This window comes from Podarcis liolepis, assembly GCF_965112155.1.
Source record: "Podarcis liolepis genome assembly, chromosome: 5".
Classification (NCBI taxonomy): Eukaryota; Metazoa; Chordata; class Lepidosauria; order Squamata; family Lacertidae; genus Podarcis; species Podarcis liolepis.
Window position 1 is genome coordinate 30,789,959 of NC_139556.1, and position 18,759 is coordinate 30,808,717.

At 41.5% G+C, this 18,759-nt stretch overlaps 4 long non-coding RNA genes across 5 annotated transcripts in view; 2 read left to right on the top strand and 2 right to left on the bottom strand.

Moving 5' to 3' along the window:
- LOC310706671 overlaps positions 1-18,759 on the bottom strand; it is a 276,435-nt gene that overhangs the window by 220,184 nt on the left and 37,492 nt on the right. The window lies entirely within an intron of this gene.
- LOC310706698 overlaps positions 1-18,759 on the top strand; it is a 139,856-nt gene that overhangs the window by 47,440 nt on the left and 73,657 nt on the right. For both annotated transcript variants that reach the window (XR_014526080.1, XR_014526081.1), the window contains exon 3: positions 5,594-5,738. This is a non-coding gene — a long non-coding RNA (uncharacterized lncRNA). The remainder of the gene's footprint in view (positions 1-5,593; positions 5,739-18,759) is intronic.
- Positions 8,799-17,789, bottom strand: LOC310706643. The gene is made up of 3 exons (XR_014525991.1): positions 17,587-17,789; positions 12,627-12,742; positions 8,799-9,960 (listed from the first exon to the last, which is right to left on the bottom strand). It is a non-coding gene; the product is annotated as an uncharacterized lncRNA (long non-coding RNA).
- The window catches only part of LOC310706761, a 45,888-nt gene continuing 44,913 nt past the window's right edge, over positions 17,785-18,759 (top strand). Inside the window, exon 1 of the long non-coding RNA XR_014526155.1 lies at positions 17,785-17,933. This is a non-coding gene — a long non-coding RNA (uncharacterized lncRNA). The remainder of the gene's footprint in view (positions 17,934-18,759) is intronic.

Here is an 18,759-nt window from a genome sequence, read left to right on the forward strand (position 1 = left end):
CACAGAAGATATAGATAGCTTAGCAACAACTGTTTATTTATGTAGGAAGAGCTTACAATTTGCATTAATCGAACAAAAATGAAAGAGGTAAATATAGAAAGGGGGGGCTTAGCTACCAACCCACTTTTCCTTTTGTAATATATACTTTGTGCCATTTGGTTTCCAAGGAGAAATTGGCTGTAACTGTTTTCAGCTATATGTGTTGCAGAATAGATATAACGCAGTTACATTCTGATGAGATTAGGTTTTATTATAAAAAAGGCAGAAATTAAGTTGATAGTTCATTCGCTTAAGGTAGCCTTAGGCAAACTACACTGCCTGCGCAGTCAAGATAACAAGAGACTTCAAAATCTTTGCTCAGTTAAAAAGCTGTGTGGTCAGCCATAAAGGAAAACTATTTGCTAACCTCCAAAATGCATATCTTAAACATTTTTCTTTTCCAGATTTTATTCTTTAGTGTTTATTTTAAGGAAGGCAATAGGCAGCTGCCAAGAAGCCAATTGCAATTACTGGATGTATTGGGACTGGCATTCTAGAAGAGATATGAAAGAATTCACCCTAGAGTACAAAGGCCTGGTCTGATCACCTGCATTCAAGCAGGAAGCATTCAGTATACGAAGGAAGTGAAATGCTTGTAAGATTGGAAAATATGAACTGATTTACATGTAAAGTGGTACCTTGGGCTACATAAGCTTCAGGTTACATACGCTTCAGGTTACAGACTCCGCTAACCCAGAAATAGTACCTCTGGTTAAGAACTTTGCTTCAGGATGAGAACAGAAATCGTGCGGTGGCTGCGAAAGGCCCCATTAGCTAAAGTGGTACCTCAGGTTAAGAACAGTTTCAGGTTAAGAACGGACCTCTGGAACGAATTAAGTTCTTAGCCTGAGGTACCACTGTAACTCAATGTGAACATAAAAACATAGCAAGTGAACATAAAAATTAAGAGCTCTTCTGAATTAATTGCAAACCCCCATCTAGTCCAGAAGCAGCTCACGAGGTGCAACAGAGCCACTATGCTAGCTTCCTGGCAAGTGGGTCACAGTTGCTTACTGGGAAGAAGAGGGGTGTGGGTTCGCCAGTGCAGTTCAAGCACAAACTGGGAAGCTTAATGTAGCATTTCCACCCCACCAAACTGGTTTGGGAAACATCCAGAATGTATGGGGGGAGGGGAGAGAAAAAAATCTCTTGCACAGCTTACAGTCATGGAACTGCTTACCGTAGTTGATTTCTCTTGTACTTGTGCAGAAATCCCTGTGGGAGACTTGCCCTTATTGCATGGAAGAATGCCACAATCTGTCCTCCAGTTTCTCAAAAGCTTTCCTCCCCATGAAAGATGCTTTTGTTTTTCTGCTTGTCAGGTCATTCTAAAAAATCATGGTCAAAGGTAGTATGCATGTTTTGCTTTCTGCTAAACATACTCCAGCACCTTGCAGTCTCCCTGTCTGTTCATCCTCCTTGAACTGGGAATGCCACATCGGAGGAAACACTTCACAATGTATTCCCCTGGGCTTTAATTAAATTCTGGTGTTCAGGAATGATGCAGAGTGCAGACCACTTGTGAAACAATTGTAGAATGAAAGGACCATTCAAACATTCCTCGTTCTCCTGAAAATTAAGTAAGCATGGTGGAAACCCTGTATAAGAACCGATGCACCCGTAAGAATTTCACTGAAATTTCTTTGTGATTCGAGGACCTGTCCCCCGCTTGGGAATAATAAAGACATGTGGGCACAGCATATTAGGTTAATGGGCTAGAAAAAGGCCACAACTTTATTGATTACAGCATGTGAGCGGTATTGGCTTAGGCATTGGACAACAGCAATGTTGACTCCACCCACTCGGAGAGGGGTGAGTCTGACGGGGTTTAACCACCAGTAGGGGGAGCCTGTTGATGCAAATACAACTATAAGCTCTCCCCTGATGTCACCGGGGGTCGTGCCATGGCCCCCAGCCACACAGGGCAGCGGACAGGATCCACGACCGCCGGATTCCTTTAACGGAATACCCATAAGTGAAGGTGTAGGCAATGGCCACACCTTCCCTTTCAATACACCAACAGCACATTCCAATGCCTAACCACCACCCGAGCCCAAGAGGCTCGCCGCCAATACCCTCACAGCTGCAACCAATTCCTAAGGCTTCTGATGATGTTGGCCAGCCATATATCGCTCCCGTTGTCTGAAAGATGAACACCGCGGAACAAGGTCTGGTCGCCAATCCATATGTTATCATGCGGAATCACTTGGCCATTCATGGAACACAATTTGCGCACTACCACGCGATTTGAGAGTTTCCTGGATTTTTCAATGGCCATAATATTATGCGAACCGTGCTATACTCTTCTCTTCAGGAGTGTGGACCAAAACAAGGCTGTTCTGGGAAATAAAGCAGCCAACTTGTCCAAGTCCTTTTTTATGTCCAACAACAAGTCCACACTCTTCCTGTTGGCCAGATCATTCTCCCCCAGTTGAATGATTAGAACATTAGGGGGGCCAAACTCGGCGATTTTTGCGTTCAGCAGTGGCATGAGTTCTTCCCAGTGCATGCTGAGATAACTGATGCACCCGTAAGAATTTCACTGAAATTTCTTTCTCCTTTGATAACTTTTGAATGCAGTTTCCATTTCTCATTAATTAATGGAATACGATAGAAAGGAACACGAGAATTTTTTGGAACAACTACACAGTTTCCTCTGCTCTTCTCTCCTTGGAAAGAATGAAGTAAACCTCTATGGCTGTTTCAAGATAAATCCTTGATGGCAATTTGTGTTCTTAACATCTGGGGCATATTGTGGTATTCACAGTGCTTAGCTAAACAAGCACTGAGACAACAGTAGTGCCCCATTTACATCTGGTTACTTTTTGGACTGCAGCTTATCTTTGGTTTAACTGGTAGATTCATCAACTAAACTTTAGTTGATGATTGGTACAGACCACTTTTAATCAACAATGGCAAATTTTAAACAGCGCTGCTGTGGGTTAAGGGTACATTTAATTAATTGCTTAGGATATTTTGGCCCTGATACGTTTTTATAATAGTAATGAAAAATAAAAAAAAATAAAGGTAGTTTCATACTCTTTTAAAAATTAATTTACCCCACTATTTCTTACAATGCCACACTGAAACATAATGCAATCAGTTAACCAAGTTAAGCAATGCAAAGTATCACATTGATAACAAATCAAAATAAAATGACTTAAAGCACACTGCTCGCACATTCTGAAAAGGGTATTTATACTGATGTCTGTTTAAATGTAATCCATTAATTGACAAAAGGGAAGAACATTAGTAAGCTAAAAATTGCTCAGTCATTTGGCAGCTCTCATTATAATTATGTTTGGATTTGATATCCCGCCTTTCACTCCCCTTCATGACCATCTGTATATATTCAGAATATATTCTGAAAACACGTTCTTTTCTTATCTTTTGGGTGTAGGAGGCATCATGTTTTAAGGCACAATAATCCATATAACTGACCACATAGCTTTTACATTTATCAGAATTTACCTAGCGTGCCTCCTTGTTGGATCAGATTGGAGATGGGAATAAATATGAAAAGTGGCCCAATAAATGAATCACTTATTTTGTTATTTATTTATTACATTTCTAATCCCCACTCTCTTCCAAATGAGCCAGGGGCTTTTATGCAAGGATCAAAGAGCTGCAGGTGTATGCCCAAATTTCAGAGATCTTTAAAAAGGACAAAAAAATTGGTTTCCAGGTGGAAAAATCAAAATTAGAGACAGAACTACTTGAACCTAAGACGAAAGTGCTTTCAAGGATGTATAACTTGTTGCTTAAATGGAATACTCAAGATGAGACAGTTAAATCAGCTATGATAAAATGGGCACAAGACATTGGGTACAACATTATGTCTGAAGACTGGGAAAGGTTATGGACCACCGGTATGAAATTCACGGCATGTAGTGCCTTAAAAGAAAACATTATGAAAATGGTATACAGGTGGTACATGACCCCAGTCAAACTTGCAAAGATATATCATCTGTCTGACAATAAATGTTGGAAATGTAAGGAGGCTGAAGGAACTTTCTTTCACCTCTGGTGGACATGCCCGAGGGTGAAGGCTTTCTGGGAAATGATTTACAATGAGTTGAAAAAGGTGTTTAAGTACACCTTTCATAAGAAACCAGAGGCCTTCCTCCTGGGCATTGTAGGCCAGAGAGTGTCAAAAAAAGATAGAACCTTCTTTCTATATGCAACTACAGCAGCAAGAATCCTTATAGCTAAATATTGGAAGGCACAGGAGCTACCCACGCTGGAAGAATGGCATTCACAGCTGATGGACTACATGGAATTAGCCGAAATGACCGGCAGAATCCGAGATCTGGGAGAAGAGGCAGTGGAAGAGGATTGGAAAAAATTTAAGGACTATCTACAAAAACATTATAAGTTATATGAATGTTGAAAATTTGCTAAGTTTTCGGGAAAACCATGCTTCGGTATTGAGATTTGTAAATGATGGAAATTAAGTAATGACTTTGAAAAGTATAAATTACAGATTATATAACTAAATGAAAGTACAAAAACACATAAAATAAGGTATTAATTTGCTGTTTATTTTCATTGTAAAGAAAGCAGGGGATGGAGGACGTGGGGAAGTCCAGTTGATTATGAAAATAGATTTGAAAAAGTGAATTTTCTTTTATAATTTCTTTCTTTTTCTGTAAAACCGCTTTTGTTGTCTTATTGACGATGTATTCTGACCTTGGGAAAAAAGCAATAAAAAAAATTATTAAAAAAAAAAAACAAAGAGCTGCAGGTGGCTTGCAATTTTCTAAGAACTCATGTTTCTGGAACCATGGGGCTTGCTGCTGAAATTGACATTTCTGTGCTCCGCTTTCCCATGACCTTCTGTAAGATATTCCAACAGGGACCAAATGGCACGACATGCTTACATTGTGTTTCCTGTTGCTGCTCCATATAATTCGCTGCCACTAGGGATGCTTGATTAATTATTATTTTTCCAAATTCTGATTATGAACTGACCTGTACTTCCTGGAATAATGTTCAGGTAACAATGTAGTTGTAGGGACGCAGGTGGCGCTGTGGGTAAAACCTCAGCGCCTAGGACTTGCCGATCGCATGGTCGGCGGTTCGAATCCCCGCGGCAGGGTGCGCTCCCGTCGTTCGGTCCCAGCACCTGCCAACCTAGCAGTTCGAAAGCACCTCCGGGTGCAAGTAGATAAATAGGGACCGCTTGCCAGCGGGAAGGTAAACGGCGTTCCGTGTGCTGCGCTGGCTCACCAGATGCAGCTTGTCACGCTGGCCACGTGACCCAGAAGTGTCTGCGGACAGCGCTGGCTCCCGGCCTATAGAGTGAGATGAGCGCACAACCCTTGAGTCTGGCAAGACTGGCCCGTACGGGCAGGGGTACCTTTACCTTTACCTTTACCAATGTAGTTATCCTTCAGATTTCACACTTCTTAGCTAAAAATAACATAAAATGCCCTGAAAATGTGTATTTTGAGATTGAATATATTTAGAAATGCTTATTTTGAGAGCTAGTTTGTTTTTTAAAAGAAGTATTTAAATTTGTATTTACATGCATTATTTTTATTTTAAATCACAGATTAGGCAGGAAGAAGATGGAATGAACTAATGAATGAGCAGAGGTGAAAGGGACATGTACTGGAAACTGACTACAGTATTCCGTTCATCCCTGGCTGTCACTGGTGGGACTGGAGAAATGCACAAAGCGAAAACCATATTGCTGGGTAAGTGTTTCTTTTTTAATAATATTTTTATTTGATTTTCAAGAATAAAGAAAGAAAAATAAAGAAAAAGAACAAAAGAGAGAAGAAATAAAGTTACATCAAAATATCATAAAAATTTCACATATCAAGATTACTCTGAATCTCCTGACTTCCCCCCATCCCATCCATGGCTCCTATTAATTCTGTTTTCAACTGCATATCAATACTCCTCCAATTTTTCATATTCCCAAATTATCCATACTTTCTGTTACATTACAAGTGCATTTAGAATCCTGCTAATGTTTTGACCTGTTTTCAATTATTTTGGCTGGGTAAGTGTTTCTATATGTTACAAGAGAGAAGGATTTGACAATAGAAAAAGAATTTCATTGGCATCCCCATGTTTCTGATAAATTGGTATTTAACTATAAAGGTATCGTGCAACATAGACCAAACCCCCTGCATTGCAGGAATACACACCCCTATGGGGATCAAACCCATTATCAGTACCATGTTGTAACCGAGGTAACCTACAACGCTATAGTTTCTGAATGATAAAAATAATAAACTACATACTGATCTGGTCTTGCAATTTATTATTAGAAGTAAAGGGAGAAGGGAACAAGCTGTCTACTTGGAATCCATATCAGGCGACAGATTCAAATGAGTGAATATTTTTATATTCAGTAATTGACTTCTGTTTCTAATCAGTAGGGTGTGCTTGTGTGAAGTATCTATCTTATTACAGTGGTACCTCGGGTTATAGACGCTTCAGGTTACAGACACTTCAGGTTACAGACGCTTCAGGTTACAGACTCTGCTAACCCAGAAATAGTACCTCGGGTTAAGAACTTTGCTTCAGTTTCAGGTTAAGAATGGACCTCCAGAATGAATTAAGTTCTTAACTCGAGGTACCACTGTACAACCTTTCCGCAAGGACATCAGAGTGGCATACAGGGGATTCCCTAATGAATGTCTCCTACCCAAATACTAAGCAGGTTTAAGGCTTGCTCAGTTACACAGAGAGAGATTTATGAGATGCCTCATTCTCTGGACCATTTATTTGTTTTAATACACACTTTCTAGGGAGTGAGGTCCATTCTACTTAATGGTGCACAATTCTGCGTAGGCATACATCAGGTTGCACTGTGGATTAGCATAACAGGTTCATTCAGTTTAGCTGAGAACACATTGGGTCCATAAGCAGCAAAACAAAAAGCATAAAAGTAAACTTTTTGTGTAATGTCCCCAGTATCTATTCTACTGTATTCCAGATTTAATCCAAGTACTAAAATGAAGCAAACTGAACAGGACCACAGTTGCAATTAAATTGTAAGCTGTGGCTTGGAAAGCTGCTTATAAAACGAAATTATTATTAAATAGTGTGATGTATACATTAGCTTATCCATGATGGATGAGAATGGCACATAGCAATAACCATTGCTCCTGAACTCATAAATATTGAAGGCTATGGCTCGAAGGTTTATGGGCAGGGAAAGCTTTTACTGCCTCACACATCCTTCACTGTGTAATTGTGGTGGGTCTTTTTCAGATAGTCATTGTTATAGCAAGCAATATTATTTTTCCTTTCCTTTCTGGCTTAGGTTTCAGTTTTGTTTAGGACATATTTAGAATGACACAAAGTAGACTGAGAGGTGTTTTTTAAAAAAAGTCTTCCACCATATGTGGTGATGATTTACAACGCAGTGGCTGCCATTTGTCCCCTTTATGCACGGAACCCTTTTTGTGTCTTTCCTTTCCTTTATAAAATCTGTAGTTTGGGTATGTACTCTTATATTTAGGGTCTAAGGATGCATCTCACTAATTCATTGTTTCGATATTAAGTCACTGACATAGCTCATTTTGCTGCTCATTCCATGCCTTGTCACTGCTTGTCTCTGCTTAATATCCCACTTCTCATATTAAACAAACTATCTCGTGAAATTAATCCAGCTGTGCTGCTGCCATTTTGGAAACAAAGTGGGAGGAGAGACTTTTCATACATAAAGGAACACATGGAAGAGGGGAGCAAACTCTGTCCCCTTCTGGTACTGCCAGAGAATGAAGGGGAGGAGCAGAGACAGGCAGAGGAAGGGGGGCAGGAAGTGGCGATTGAGGAAAGAAGGGAAAGCCAGGAGGCGGAACGGCTCACAGATGTTGAACCAGAGCCTCAACACTGCACAGGAAGTTCTGGCACAGACAGTGAAACAATGCCTATTCCATCTGCCAAAGAAAGGAGTGTGTTAAAGAGGAGGGGACAAAGGCATCACGTGAAACTTCCCCGCCTTCTCTGTTGGAGAAGGGGCAGGTATAAGGCACTCCCAGAATCTGAGCCGGAGGATACGGATGCATGATTGTAATGCGCTGCTTGTACATATGTAAAATAAAGACTGTATATATGTATCTCTGAGTGAGCAGAGGCATTCACAAGCCATCACACCTTCGCTGTCTTATCTTGCCTGCTTTAAGCTGCTTCCCTTCCAGCCAATCTCTTGGAAGTTAGCAAGGCTAAATTGCTCATAGCAGCTGAGTGTAGTGAGGTATAGCAAGGAAGAGGGAGTTCCTGACTGCAAGGAGACTTCTAAAGGTGTTCAAGTGAATTTGCTTCCAAGCCCCCTTCTGAACTTCCCATACACATTGGGACATTCGTGGCAAGGGTGGTGCCTCCCCCCCCAAAAAAACCTTCCACATGAATCTCCTCTCACGTGTTCAGGCTGGAAGAAAGAAAGACAACCTTGGCCACCAAGTATTAAGAAGGCCCTATGATAAGATATTTGTTAACAGTAACTCTAAACCAGGGGTCAGCAAACTTTTTCAGCAGGGGGCCGGTCCACTGTCCCTCAGACCTTTTGGGGGGCCAGACTATATTTTGAAGGGAAAAAATGAACGAATTCCTATGCCCCACAAACAACTGAGAGATGTGTTTTAAATAAAAGGACACATTCTACTCATGTAAAAACACATTGATTCCTGGACCATTCACGGGCCGGATTTAGAAGGCGATTGGGCCGGATCCGACCCCCGGACCTTAGTTTGCCTTCCCATGCTTTAAACAGATACACACACAGAGAGAGAGCTGGGTTCACAACTGAGGGTTTTCATTCAGTAAGAAGCATACCGTTTAAAACGAGAAGATAACAATAGAACAGTAGGTTCAACACAACCTGATATTAAGTGCAGATTCACTTAGATTACCCTTCCTTCAAGATTGAACACTAGAAACAAAATTGTATCTGGAAGTATTGATGAATAACCACAGAGGTGCAGGAGCACAAATTAAGGCTCCCAGCTTGCATGCATTTTTGTTCTGGATAATGCTGGTCCTCTTCCTGCAGACTGCTTTGTAGTCTGCCAGGGTCTGCGCAGCCCTCTAGCTGTGGCACATTAGAGGAAATTGGGTGTTCAACAAAACTGCTTTGTGGTCCATGGTGGTGTCAGCTTTTCGATGGAGATAACACAGACTGTTCTGGATGTTATTTCAGCAGCCTTTCTTAGTGTCACCTCTGAGTTTGCAGCTGATCAATGCAATGGCCCCACATCATATCAGGAGATGCCTGGACAGCATATGACAAGGGATCTGCCTGATTATGGACAGTATTGCTTAGACAGATAAAACTATCCAACACCTCACTGAAGGTCATGGTATCCCCCCACCCTTTTGTGCAGGATGAGTGCTCCCATGAACCAGAGGGAGGAATCACTTAGGAAATCCTGATCCATTTTGTAGGTGTTCACACAGAATCGTGAATTAAGTTTTACTAATTTAATTCCACAGAAAACTACCCTAACAGAACGAATAAACACTGAAGAAATCTTATGTCATTACTTTTCACTCTCAGAAGTCTTTTTGACAGACACGGAAACAGAAACCTTGCCACAGGCTGACAGCGCTCTCAGCCATCTCCCAGCAGGAAGACTGCTTCTTCTCCTTCAAACTTCACACAGCATTTTCTATGTGTGCTGGTGTATTTTTTTACTTTCTTTCTCCCCCCCCCCTTTTTTGTGCTAACTGTCCTGTAGAGTTAGAAGCAAACACTCTACATGTGGTATGCATGAATGTAGTAGTGACACTAGTACAGGTTGCCAGTTAAAACAATTTTGATCCGGCAGTCCTGGCAGGTATTGAGAGCAGACATATCAGTGCCTTAAGAGAATCTACTTTGATCACCTAAGCCATCTGCTAGGAGGAAGAAACCTCTTGCCAAGATTGGAAGTCAACTCTTTCTGTCATGTAGGCCTGCAGCTGGGCAAAAAAATGGTTTGAATGAGTAGCTTATTAAGGACAAAAGGAGAAGCAAAACTAAAGGTGCACAATCAAGATCACTCACATTTCGAAAAATAATAATAGCAGCCCTGTGGGGAGGGGAATCAGATCAGGGCTGTAGTGCTGTGGGGAAAGACTTTAACTCTCCCTCTTGTCTGTTTGCCCACTAGAAATCCCCTGAAGCTATACTCTAATCAGAAACAGACAGCTGTTCAGTTCCCACGACTTTTAATTTGCTTTTAAGAATATGAAATCTTTGTTATGGTACCTGGTGGTTGTGATGGGCACAAAGGATAATGGCTGTCTAGGGGCAGCATCAGAATTGGAAGCAAATGGATTGCATAATACTTCTCCCCCCACCCCCAAAGTGTAGACATGAACAGTTCCTGACAAAATTATGTGAGCAGATGCCTATGCTCCAGTAAAGCTGGTAATGAAATACTCATTTATTTTAATGAAAGTTCTAGAAATAGTTGCCTATTTCTGGTTATTTCTAGTTTTGTGCTGATAGCTGCACTACAATTTCTTGAAAACTTACCCTATAAAAAAGGCCTCAATTTTTCTTTCTCCTTCTCAGGGCCCTTAACAATTTCTTTAGAGTTGGGGGGAAATGATGATTGAGTTTGTCTTATTTTTGTGAGATGGCCAAGGGTGGTGTGGAAACTTTTCTTCCCCATTCTACATTCCCCAGTCCTCTGATGGAAGGCTGTCATGGACTGGCTGGATGCAGAGGAGCGGTGGGAATGTAATTGACTTAAGTAATTACGTTGCCATTATATTATTCCCTCACCTGTGCCTCCTCAAATCTCTCAGAATATGACAGTGGCCACACCCTAGGAATGGTTTTCTGGCTGGCTGGCTGAACCAGGTGAGGGTAGCCAATGGGTGTCAGCCCTCGGGGAGGTAGAGATTTCCCCTGCACGCAAAGTCAGACTCCGGCGATTGAGCAGACATGACCAATAGTGGGTCCAACTGCATGTGCTGTAGAGGAAAGTGAGGGGCAGATGGGCTCATCAACCTGGGAAAGTGGCCCATCTAGGAGAAGGAAAACTTTGGTCCCAAACCTCCGGTGCCTTGCAGAACATCTTCCGGAGAAGAAAAAGCTAAGGAGTAAACCTTAGAGAAATCCAGAGTGGAGTCCCTAGGACAGTTGAATGGTGCCTTTGTACACCTTCTTCCGGCAACTCCTGCAGCCAAGCTGGTGCCAAGCATATTACTCTACTTTCCTTTGGGCTGCATCAGCAAGGCCAAGAGGGGGGTGGTCTTGTCATCTGGGCGGCCCAGGACCTCCATACACACTACCCAGGCTTGCATCCCAGGGAGGTCAGTTTGGTGCTGCTAACTCAGCAGTTGGACTTCAGCCCTGGAGGCACACTCCGTTGCCTTTCGAGACAGACAAATGCCAACAATGTCATTCCAGCACATTTATTTCAGTGTACAAGAAAAGACACTGAAAATTGGTCAAGAAAAATGTATCATTTGTGGACTGAATGCAACAATGGCAGTTTTATTTATACTGACTGTATTCAATGGATTTATTTCCCTTTGAGGGATGGGACAAATAAGTGATTGTCAACCATTTCCACTCCCATTTTTGTTTTCGTCAGAACTCTCTGATCTTCCTATTAAGGGAGTCCTTCCTTTTACCTCTGAAAAGTCTTTCCAGAAAGATCTATTTAAAAGGAGAGAGATTTTACTTTAAAAAAGTAACAACGAGGAGCTGTCAGGTGTACAGTCTGCAGTGTCCCTGCATTCCTACGCTTCAAGCAAGGGCAGCAAAGGATACCATGGAGTTTTCAAGAAGCATGGGCATGCAGGGAGGCTGCAGAATGCAACCCACTGGGGAGGTGATTTGTAGAACGAAAGGAAGGACAAAATCCTCCAGTCACCTGAAAAGTAAGGTAAGCACAAAACCTCACCGCCACCCACCCAGGAGAATTTTGCATAAAAAATAAATCATTTCCCCTTTGCTCGTTTTCTGATGCAATATCTTTTCTTCTTAATTGATGAGAAATAGTCGGCCTGAGTGGGGGAGCAGAAGAAATTTTTGATCACAGCACTAATTACTTCTCTTCAGGTTCAATTCTTGCTAAATGTGTTGTTCTCATTCCTGACTATAATGTGTAAATTGGGCTATTTACAGTTTTTTCTTTTAAAAAAGCAAAACAAAACAAAAACAAATCACAAGTGGAATAAGGCAAAAATGAGGATTTATGAGAAGCAGAGAAAGTTTCTTTCTTCATTGTGAGTCTCCCGGGAGAGCTCTCATTCAAATAACGTGCAAAATTATGTCAGCAAGCTTCTGGAAAATTCAGACTGTTGTGAAGGCGAATACCAAGGGAGCACCTGAAATTTAAAGCATCAGGTAGCTATAATCATTCAGCTACACTGTAATCCTCTGACAAGCCTGGTATTCTGTGAAGAATGTTGCTCAAATGCAAGTCTTTGCCATCTCTCCTTGGGGCAAGCAATTGTATAACTCTTTGAGTGGAGATTTAAAATACTTTTCATGTACAGGTACCTGGGCTAACTCTCAGGCTTCAAGAAGCAATTGGATGTAGTTCAGAAATGGTCACAGAATTGTATCTGGAAATGTGTTTCTGCATGTGCGTAGTGACAGAAAGGGTATGAAAACAAAGGCTTACCTTTAAATTCCGAGCACATATTCCTCAAGTTTCCCCTCCCTGAATTAATTTCATTTAAATAGTAGCTTGAAATCAGTCAGCATTTCAGGCGCTCTGTTGACTGTGACTTCTCCAGTCTTTTGAAGGTAGTTTTCATATGAGAAAGGAGAAAAAAACATTATGAGGTTCACAGGAAGTGCAGCTGGGGGCAAAAAGGGGGTGGTCGGATTTTCTGCAAATGCTAGAAAGAGGAATAATGGCAACACTCTCACCCGAAACATATTGTTTTGTTAGTTGAGATACAAAATTGTAGTGGGGAACTGTAGTTTAACCCTCACAGAGCTACAAAATTCCCAGCAGCTTGTGATCAGAGTTCAAGGAGACATTCCCACCAGGGGAAAACACTCAAGAAGGATGTAAAGTAAAGCTGGTGAGGGGTGTGGCCTGGACCAGAAAGAGAGGGCTAGATAGACAGCCTCCTTCTCTCAGCTCCATGTCCATCTTTTGGGTGTTGACCTTGTGACTGGAGAAAATGCAGCCAGAGTTCCATGCACCCTCTGTGTAATGGTGGATCCAAGCACAGACAGTTGTTCAGACAGCTAGCCATGCCAGCTTCTTGGTTTATAAACAGCTACTCTGGTAATATAAGTATTCAAGCATAGTTTATGGTAAGCAAGGAAATGAAAGGAAAGGAATTTGAGCTGAATGTGCTTTAAAAGGGCTAAGGGAAAGTGGGGCAAAAAGTGTTTGCTATCATGAAATCACAGTGGAGAATCCACAAGGGCAGTCAATAATTACAATATTATTATTTTTTAATGACAAATTTTGAATGGGATATTGGGAGACACCCATCCACACACACAAAAAACACCTTTTCAGGGCCTGCTATGGGTCACAGGTTAGCATCTCTATTATAAACAATAATCTCTGTTCAGATGCAAATAGTTTAAAGATGATTGAAGTACATAGCATGGTAGAAAGTGTCAAATTTCCCTGGACCAGAGAAATGAGTGACAGAGTACAGCTACTCTTGTCATTTTAAAACTTAGATGTAGATGGCATATGGACTCAGATTTGGTGGATTCGTCATTAGTTCTGTGCAGTTTGAAGATGTGAGGCAATTTTCTGATTTTGCCTCAAGAAAGGAAGAGTGATAGCCAAGTTTCAAGATCAAGGCTAGTTCGGCAGCTGCCTGTCAAGATTGCCCAGGGCTAGTTGATACCCTGCTGCGAGCGTGCGCGCGTGCACACACACACACACACATTGTGTGTGTGTGTGTGTGTGTGTGTGTGTGTGTGTGTGTAATCCTGCACTGTGGAAACTTTCTGGATAATTTTGAGATGGTTTTTTTCCTCACCAACTCTTATATTTTCATGAATATAAAACTGAATATTAGCACACAGTTTTGAAGCCATATTTATATTCTAATCAATTCACTTCCAATTTAATCCCAGCATGTGCTCAGGGCATCTATGAAATAAATATTATCCAAGGAAGATTTTATCACTTGCTCCTTCTTGCTTGTAGCACAAAATGTATTGCTTTTTTGTCATTGTCAGGATGACACCACAACATGGGCGGGGGGGGGGAAGAGAAAGTGAGATGTGTGTGTACACACACACACACACACACACAGAGAGAGAGAGAGAGAGAGAGAGAGAGAGAGAATTTTTTAGCTTTTAATGCTTAATACAGGAAAAAAAGAAGCACCTGAGGATTTAATCTCCCAAATATCACCGTAAAATTACACACACACACACCTATAAAATGATTGGCAGTATCTTTAGTCTCCCTACTACCCATATCAATAAGATTGTATCAGAAATTATGGCAGCATGGCTCACTCCATTACACTTAACAGTTGTGTCAGCATTTCCCCGGTAAACTCATATTTTCAGGGCTCTAAAGCTTGGCTATAAAAATTTTCATTGAGCTAAAACTCATTGCATATGTACTGTATATCTCGGCAGGATAGGGTTTTTTAATAATTGTAAAAGGAGAACAAAAAATACCAATTCATTTCTTTTAAATTTAAAGTGCAGGGGAAAAGAACAGAGGTTAATTGACTTCAGTTGCTTTGAGAATACCTACTATAATTTTAAAACACACGTGGTGTTATCTGTTGGCATACTTACCCTTTCCAAGACGTTAAAAGATCCTTGAATGTCTGACTGGCTATTTATACGATGCCAAACACTGTAATATCTTAGCACCAGCTGTGCTTGCTGCTCCATTTTTAAAAGCTGTTAATCAATTTCACTGGCTCTACTCCCAAGTTATCGAATATTAATAGTATGACTCCCCCCCACACCCACAAAACAGCCTCTGTGTTCCCTCTCCTTATACTTCAGCATCAACACTTAGTTTTTGTGCTAAGGATCCAATTTGGTTTCAATATGCTCCAAGGCGCAATGGGGTCATTGATTGTAGGGGAGTCAATATAGTTTTTCATTTTGAGAGAAAATGGACTGGACTCATTAGATGTGCACTGCATATAAGTAATGAACATAATAGATTGAATAATACAAAATGGCAAACTTAACGAAATAAGGAAGGGTCGTTGCAGTGCTTGGTGCATTGCTCCAAGCCATGGTGATTCTTGCTAAGATATCTGATATGTATTTTTATGTATTATGGCAACATGTACGATTTCCATGCTTTCTAGGGCAGTAGTGTGAGCACAGTGCATTTTCTGTACTGTATAGTTAGTGAATCTTTCAGTTAATGTGGATGTAAACGATGAATCACATAATTGCTATAAGCACTGATATTAAGATTGTATAGTGAAAATTGCACACACTTTGCAATGACCATTGATGGCAATTGGCTTCTTGTGCTGTCACTCTTTGGTTACATGGGCAGGCTACACAGAGACAGGGCTAGTAGAGAATACCATATGCACATTCAACAGGAAAAGTCCAATCCCAGACTCTGCCTAGTTACTCCTCCCCACCAAAGGACTTTGCCACTAACTGCAATAGAGGATGATATTCACTAGGAGAATTCTGTCCATTTGTAAGGGGGTGGGGAGAGAGAGAGAGAGACGTCTGTTCCCTCCTCTGAATCAGATATACGAACTACAGTGATCTTTGCTCCAGTGCACTCCCCAAGGCCAGCCCAAGACATTTTGGCACCTAAGGTGAACCACAAAATGGTGTCCTTCCCTGGCCTAGAAAGATGGGGTGAGGAACAAGAGGAAAATAAAGATCTGTAGCAGGAACAAGGGGTGCGTGAAAAATCTACATTGGGAACAAGGTGAGGAATCAAAGGCTGTTGTGGGGTGGGGAATCACATTGTGCAGGTTCAGAGCCCAGGAGGCCCCAGAGGGCAGCTCCCGCCATTTTCTCCCTGGTGGTGGGAGGAGACCAGCAGCAGCACCTCCTATTTGCCAAGAGGCTACTGTAGAGGCGGCTGAGGGGAGAGATCTGCATATGGAGGATATGCTTCTGTGCTAATTGCCCAACCACAGAAACTAGTACACAGGATGATAAAATAGATAATTATAGTGATTAAAGTATGGACCAAAGACTATCGGCAGTGAGAAGAGATGATGAAATGGTAATGAGCGCCCCTGCATTCTCTGTGAGCCGAACAGAGCCCCCACTGAGTACTCCTAAAGATAAAGCCTCTTCGATTAATCTTTCTGTCTACACTCAGCTACTTGAAAACATCACCTTGTTGCTCTGGCACTTTCTGGTGAAACAGCATGGACAAATTCGCACAAAGTAAGAACAGATGTGAGCCCTTTCCTAAATTCACCTCCACAAGAGCTTTATTTAAGGGCCTTCTCCTGTCTATGCCAAAAGCTCTTCAGTTTCCCTTGCCACAAATCAGAATGAGCAGCTGCTGCTTTTATAGCTAATCTAATACATCAAATATGGCTCTGCTGGCAGAAGGCTGACTGGATTAGGGATAACACTATCTGTTGCCTACCCAATTTACATGAAGAAGGAGCTGCACTGATAAGTTTGGGAAGCAGGCACTTATTTCGAGGTTTAAATCCTCCTTTCTTTTAAATATGAGAGTAAGCTGCTTGGCTGCTATTTATATCTTACATCATGGCAGTCTTGGGTGCCCTTATTTACTTAGTTTTTGTTTGGATGATGGTTGATATATACAGTGCTTTTTCTGGGGGTACGCAGGGGTACGCATACCCCTAAACATTTTGTGCATCTAAGTTTAGCCTCATTGAGGGGCAGTATTTCAATGTGAGTAGGAAAATGAGAGTACCCCTAAACATTTTTTAAGGAAAAAAGCACTGGATATATATCATAGGAGCCAACTCTTAGGGACTGTGGGGGCTTCGGCTCCCCCAATAAAATATTTGAGGGGGCTGGGCCCCCACAAAGTTGATTGGCATTCCCACTGAAATAGTATGTGTGTACTGCATCATGTGATCGATTATGCGTGGCAGGGCTTACCTGGGCCCCACAGTATTTTATTCAAGTTGGCACCCCTGATACACACACACACACACACACACACACACACACACACACAGTGTGTGTGTGTGTGTGTGTGTGTGTGTGTGTGTGTGTGTAACAAGCAGCTCAGGAATTGGAGGACCCCAGTATTCACATCCAGAGAACCTCCTTCCCTGTGGCAGCCCCATGCCTCACAGCAGCCAAACAGCTGGGTTTTATTTATTTATAAGAGGATTTCATTTCAGGGTTGCTTTTTATGACAGTGTACAGTAAAATCCTTAAAACATCATAAAATTATAAAATCGTGAAAGCCAGAACAAATTACCAACACTGAATCAAATTAATTCTCTAAAAATGTTTGGCTAAACAGAAAAAATAATCACCCAGCTGTAAGAAGAAGTGGAGTAGAAAAAGCACCAACAAGTTATGCCCAGTGTCACTTGCCACAAAAACTGTCTTTTGGGAGACATAGTTATTCATTTCATGAGTTCCACTGATGCTTAATATGACACCCTTAGCCTGGTAATAATGGTTAAATTAATAGTAATCATCAATACTTTTTTGCTCAGAAATACGGAGAGTTGGAGTAGGTACAACTGAGCTGAAGCCAGGGTAAAGACCTAAGGTGAGAATGGGAGGAAAGCATTTAGGCTGAAGGAGATGCACAGCAGGTGAGACTATCAAAAAAGAGCAAGTTAAAGGAGTTCAGGACAATTTGATAAATACTGGACAAAGCTAAGATGTAATACCTTGTGCTTAGAGAACGTAGGCAGCAGCAGTGCAGCATTATGACACGTAAGTGATGGAAGAATGATGACATAGTTCTGATGCTGCACAGAGTGACCATACCTGGTCTTGACTTTGAGGTGTTAACAAAAGCAGTTTAGTTTAACTTCTCTCAGAGGTAAGCTTAAACAAGAGATGCTTTCTTCTGAATTGCAAGTCAGTGGCATGTTGTCACATAATATCAGTGGGCTAGTTCAAATGTGATAGTCATGCCAGAGTTTCACTGTTGGGTCTGAGTTTCAGGCTTACGCTTTCCATCCCCACCCCCATATTCTGAGTCCTTCTCTAATTTTAAAGTTCAAACAAACAATAGTTTGCCATTACATCTGAAGCTGCAAGTTATGGTTTGTGCTTTCTGTGCAAGGGGCTGGTGCCGCAGCAAGCCCTAGCAGGCAGATATATATTGTCAGGATCCACCCTTTATCTGTAGACTTCTCACTCTAGCAGGTCCATGAATTAAATTTATTACAAGGAAATGTTATTGCTTATACTTTCCCCCCAACAGGAAGCACAGCCATGTCTTTGAAAATGGTTAGATTTACTAATGCTTTGTTTACTCAGCTACTCATCTGTGGATTTGTTTCTCCTTTCCTCTCTTGTTGAAATTCTCTCTTCAATGTAATGGCTTTGGGGGAAAGACATTGAAAGACTCTCTCCAACATCTCCTGGTGGAAAAAGGAGAGCAGTTCATTACAAAAACCCATTCTGCTGGAGTAGTGACATCTGCAAGTGCAGAGTGTTGTATTATCCACGATTACACATCTGACCCTCTGGAACCAGAAAATTAATAGCGCCGGCGAAGCTGATTCTGTGTCACCATTCTAACTGGTATCAAAACAAATAGCATCCAATATGGTATGTGAGTTGCCTTGGCTGTCTACAGTGCTTTAATTATACTGAGTCTGCATCTGGGCCTTATTTTGGGGGTCCCTAGACCATTTAGT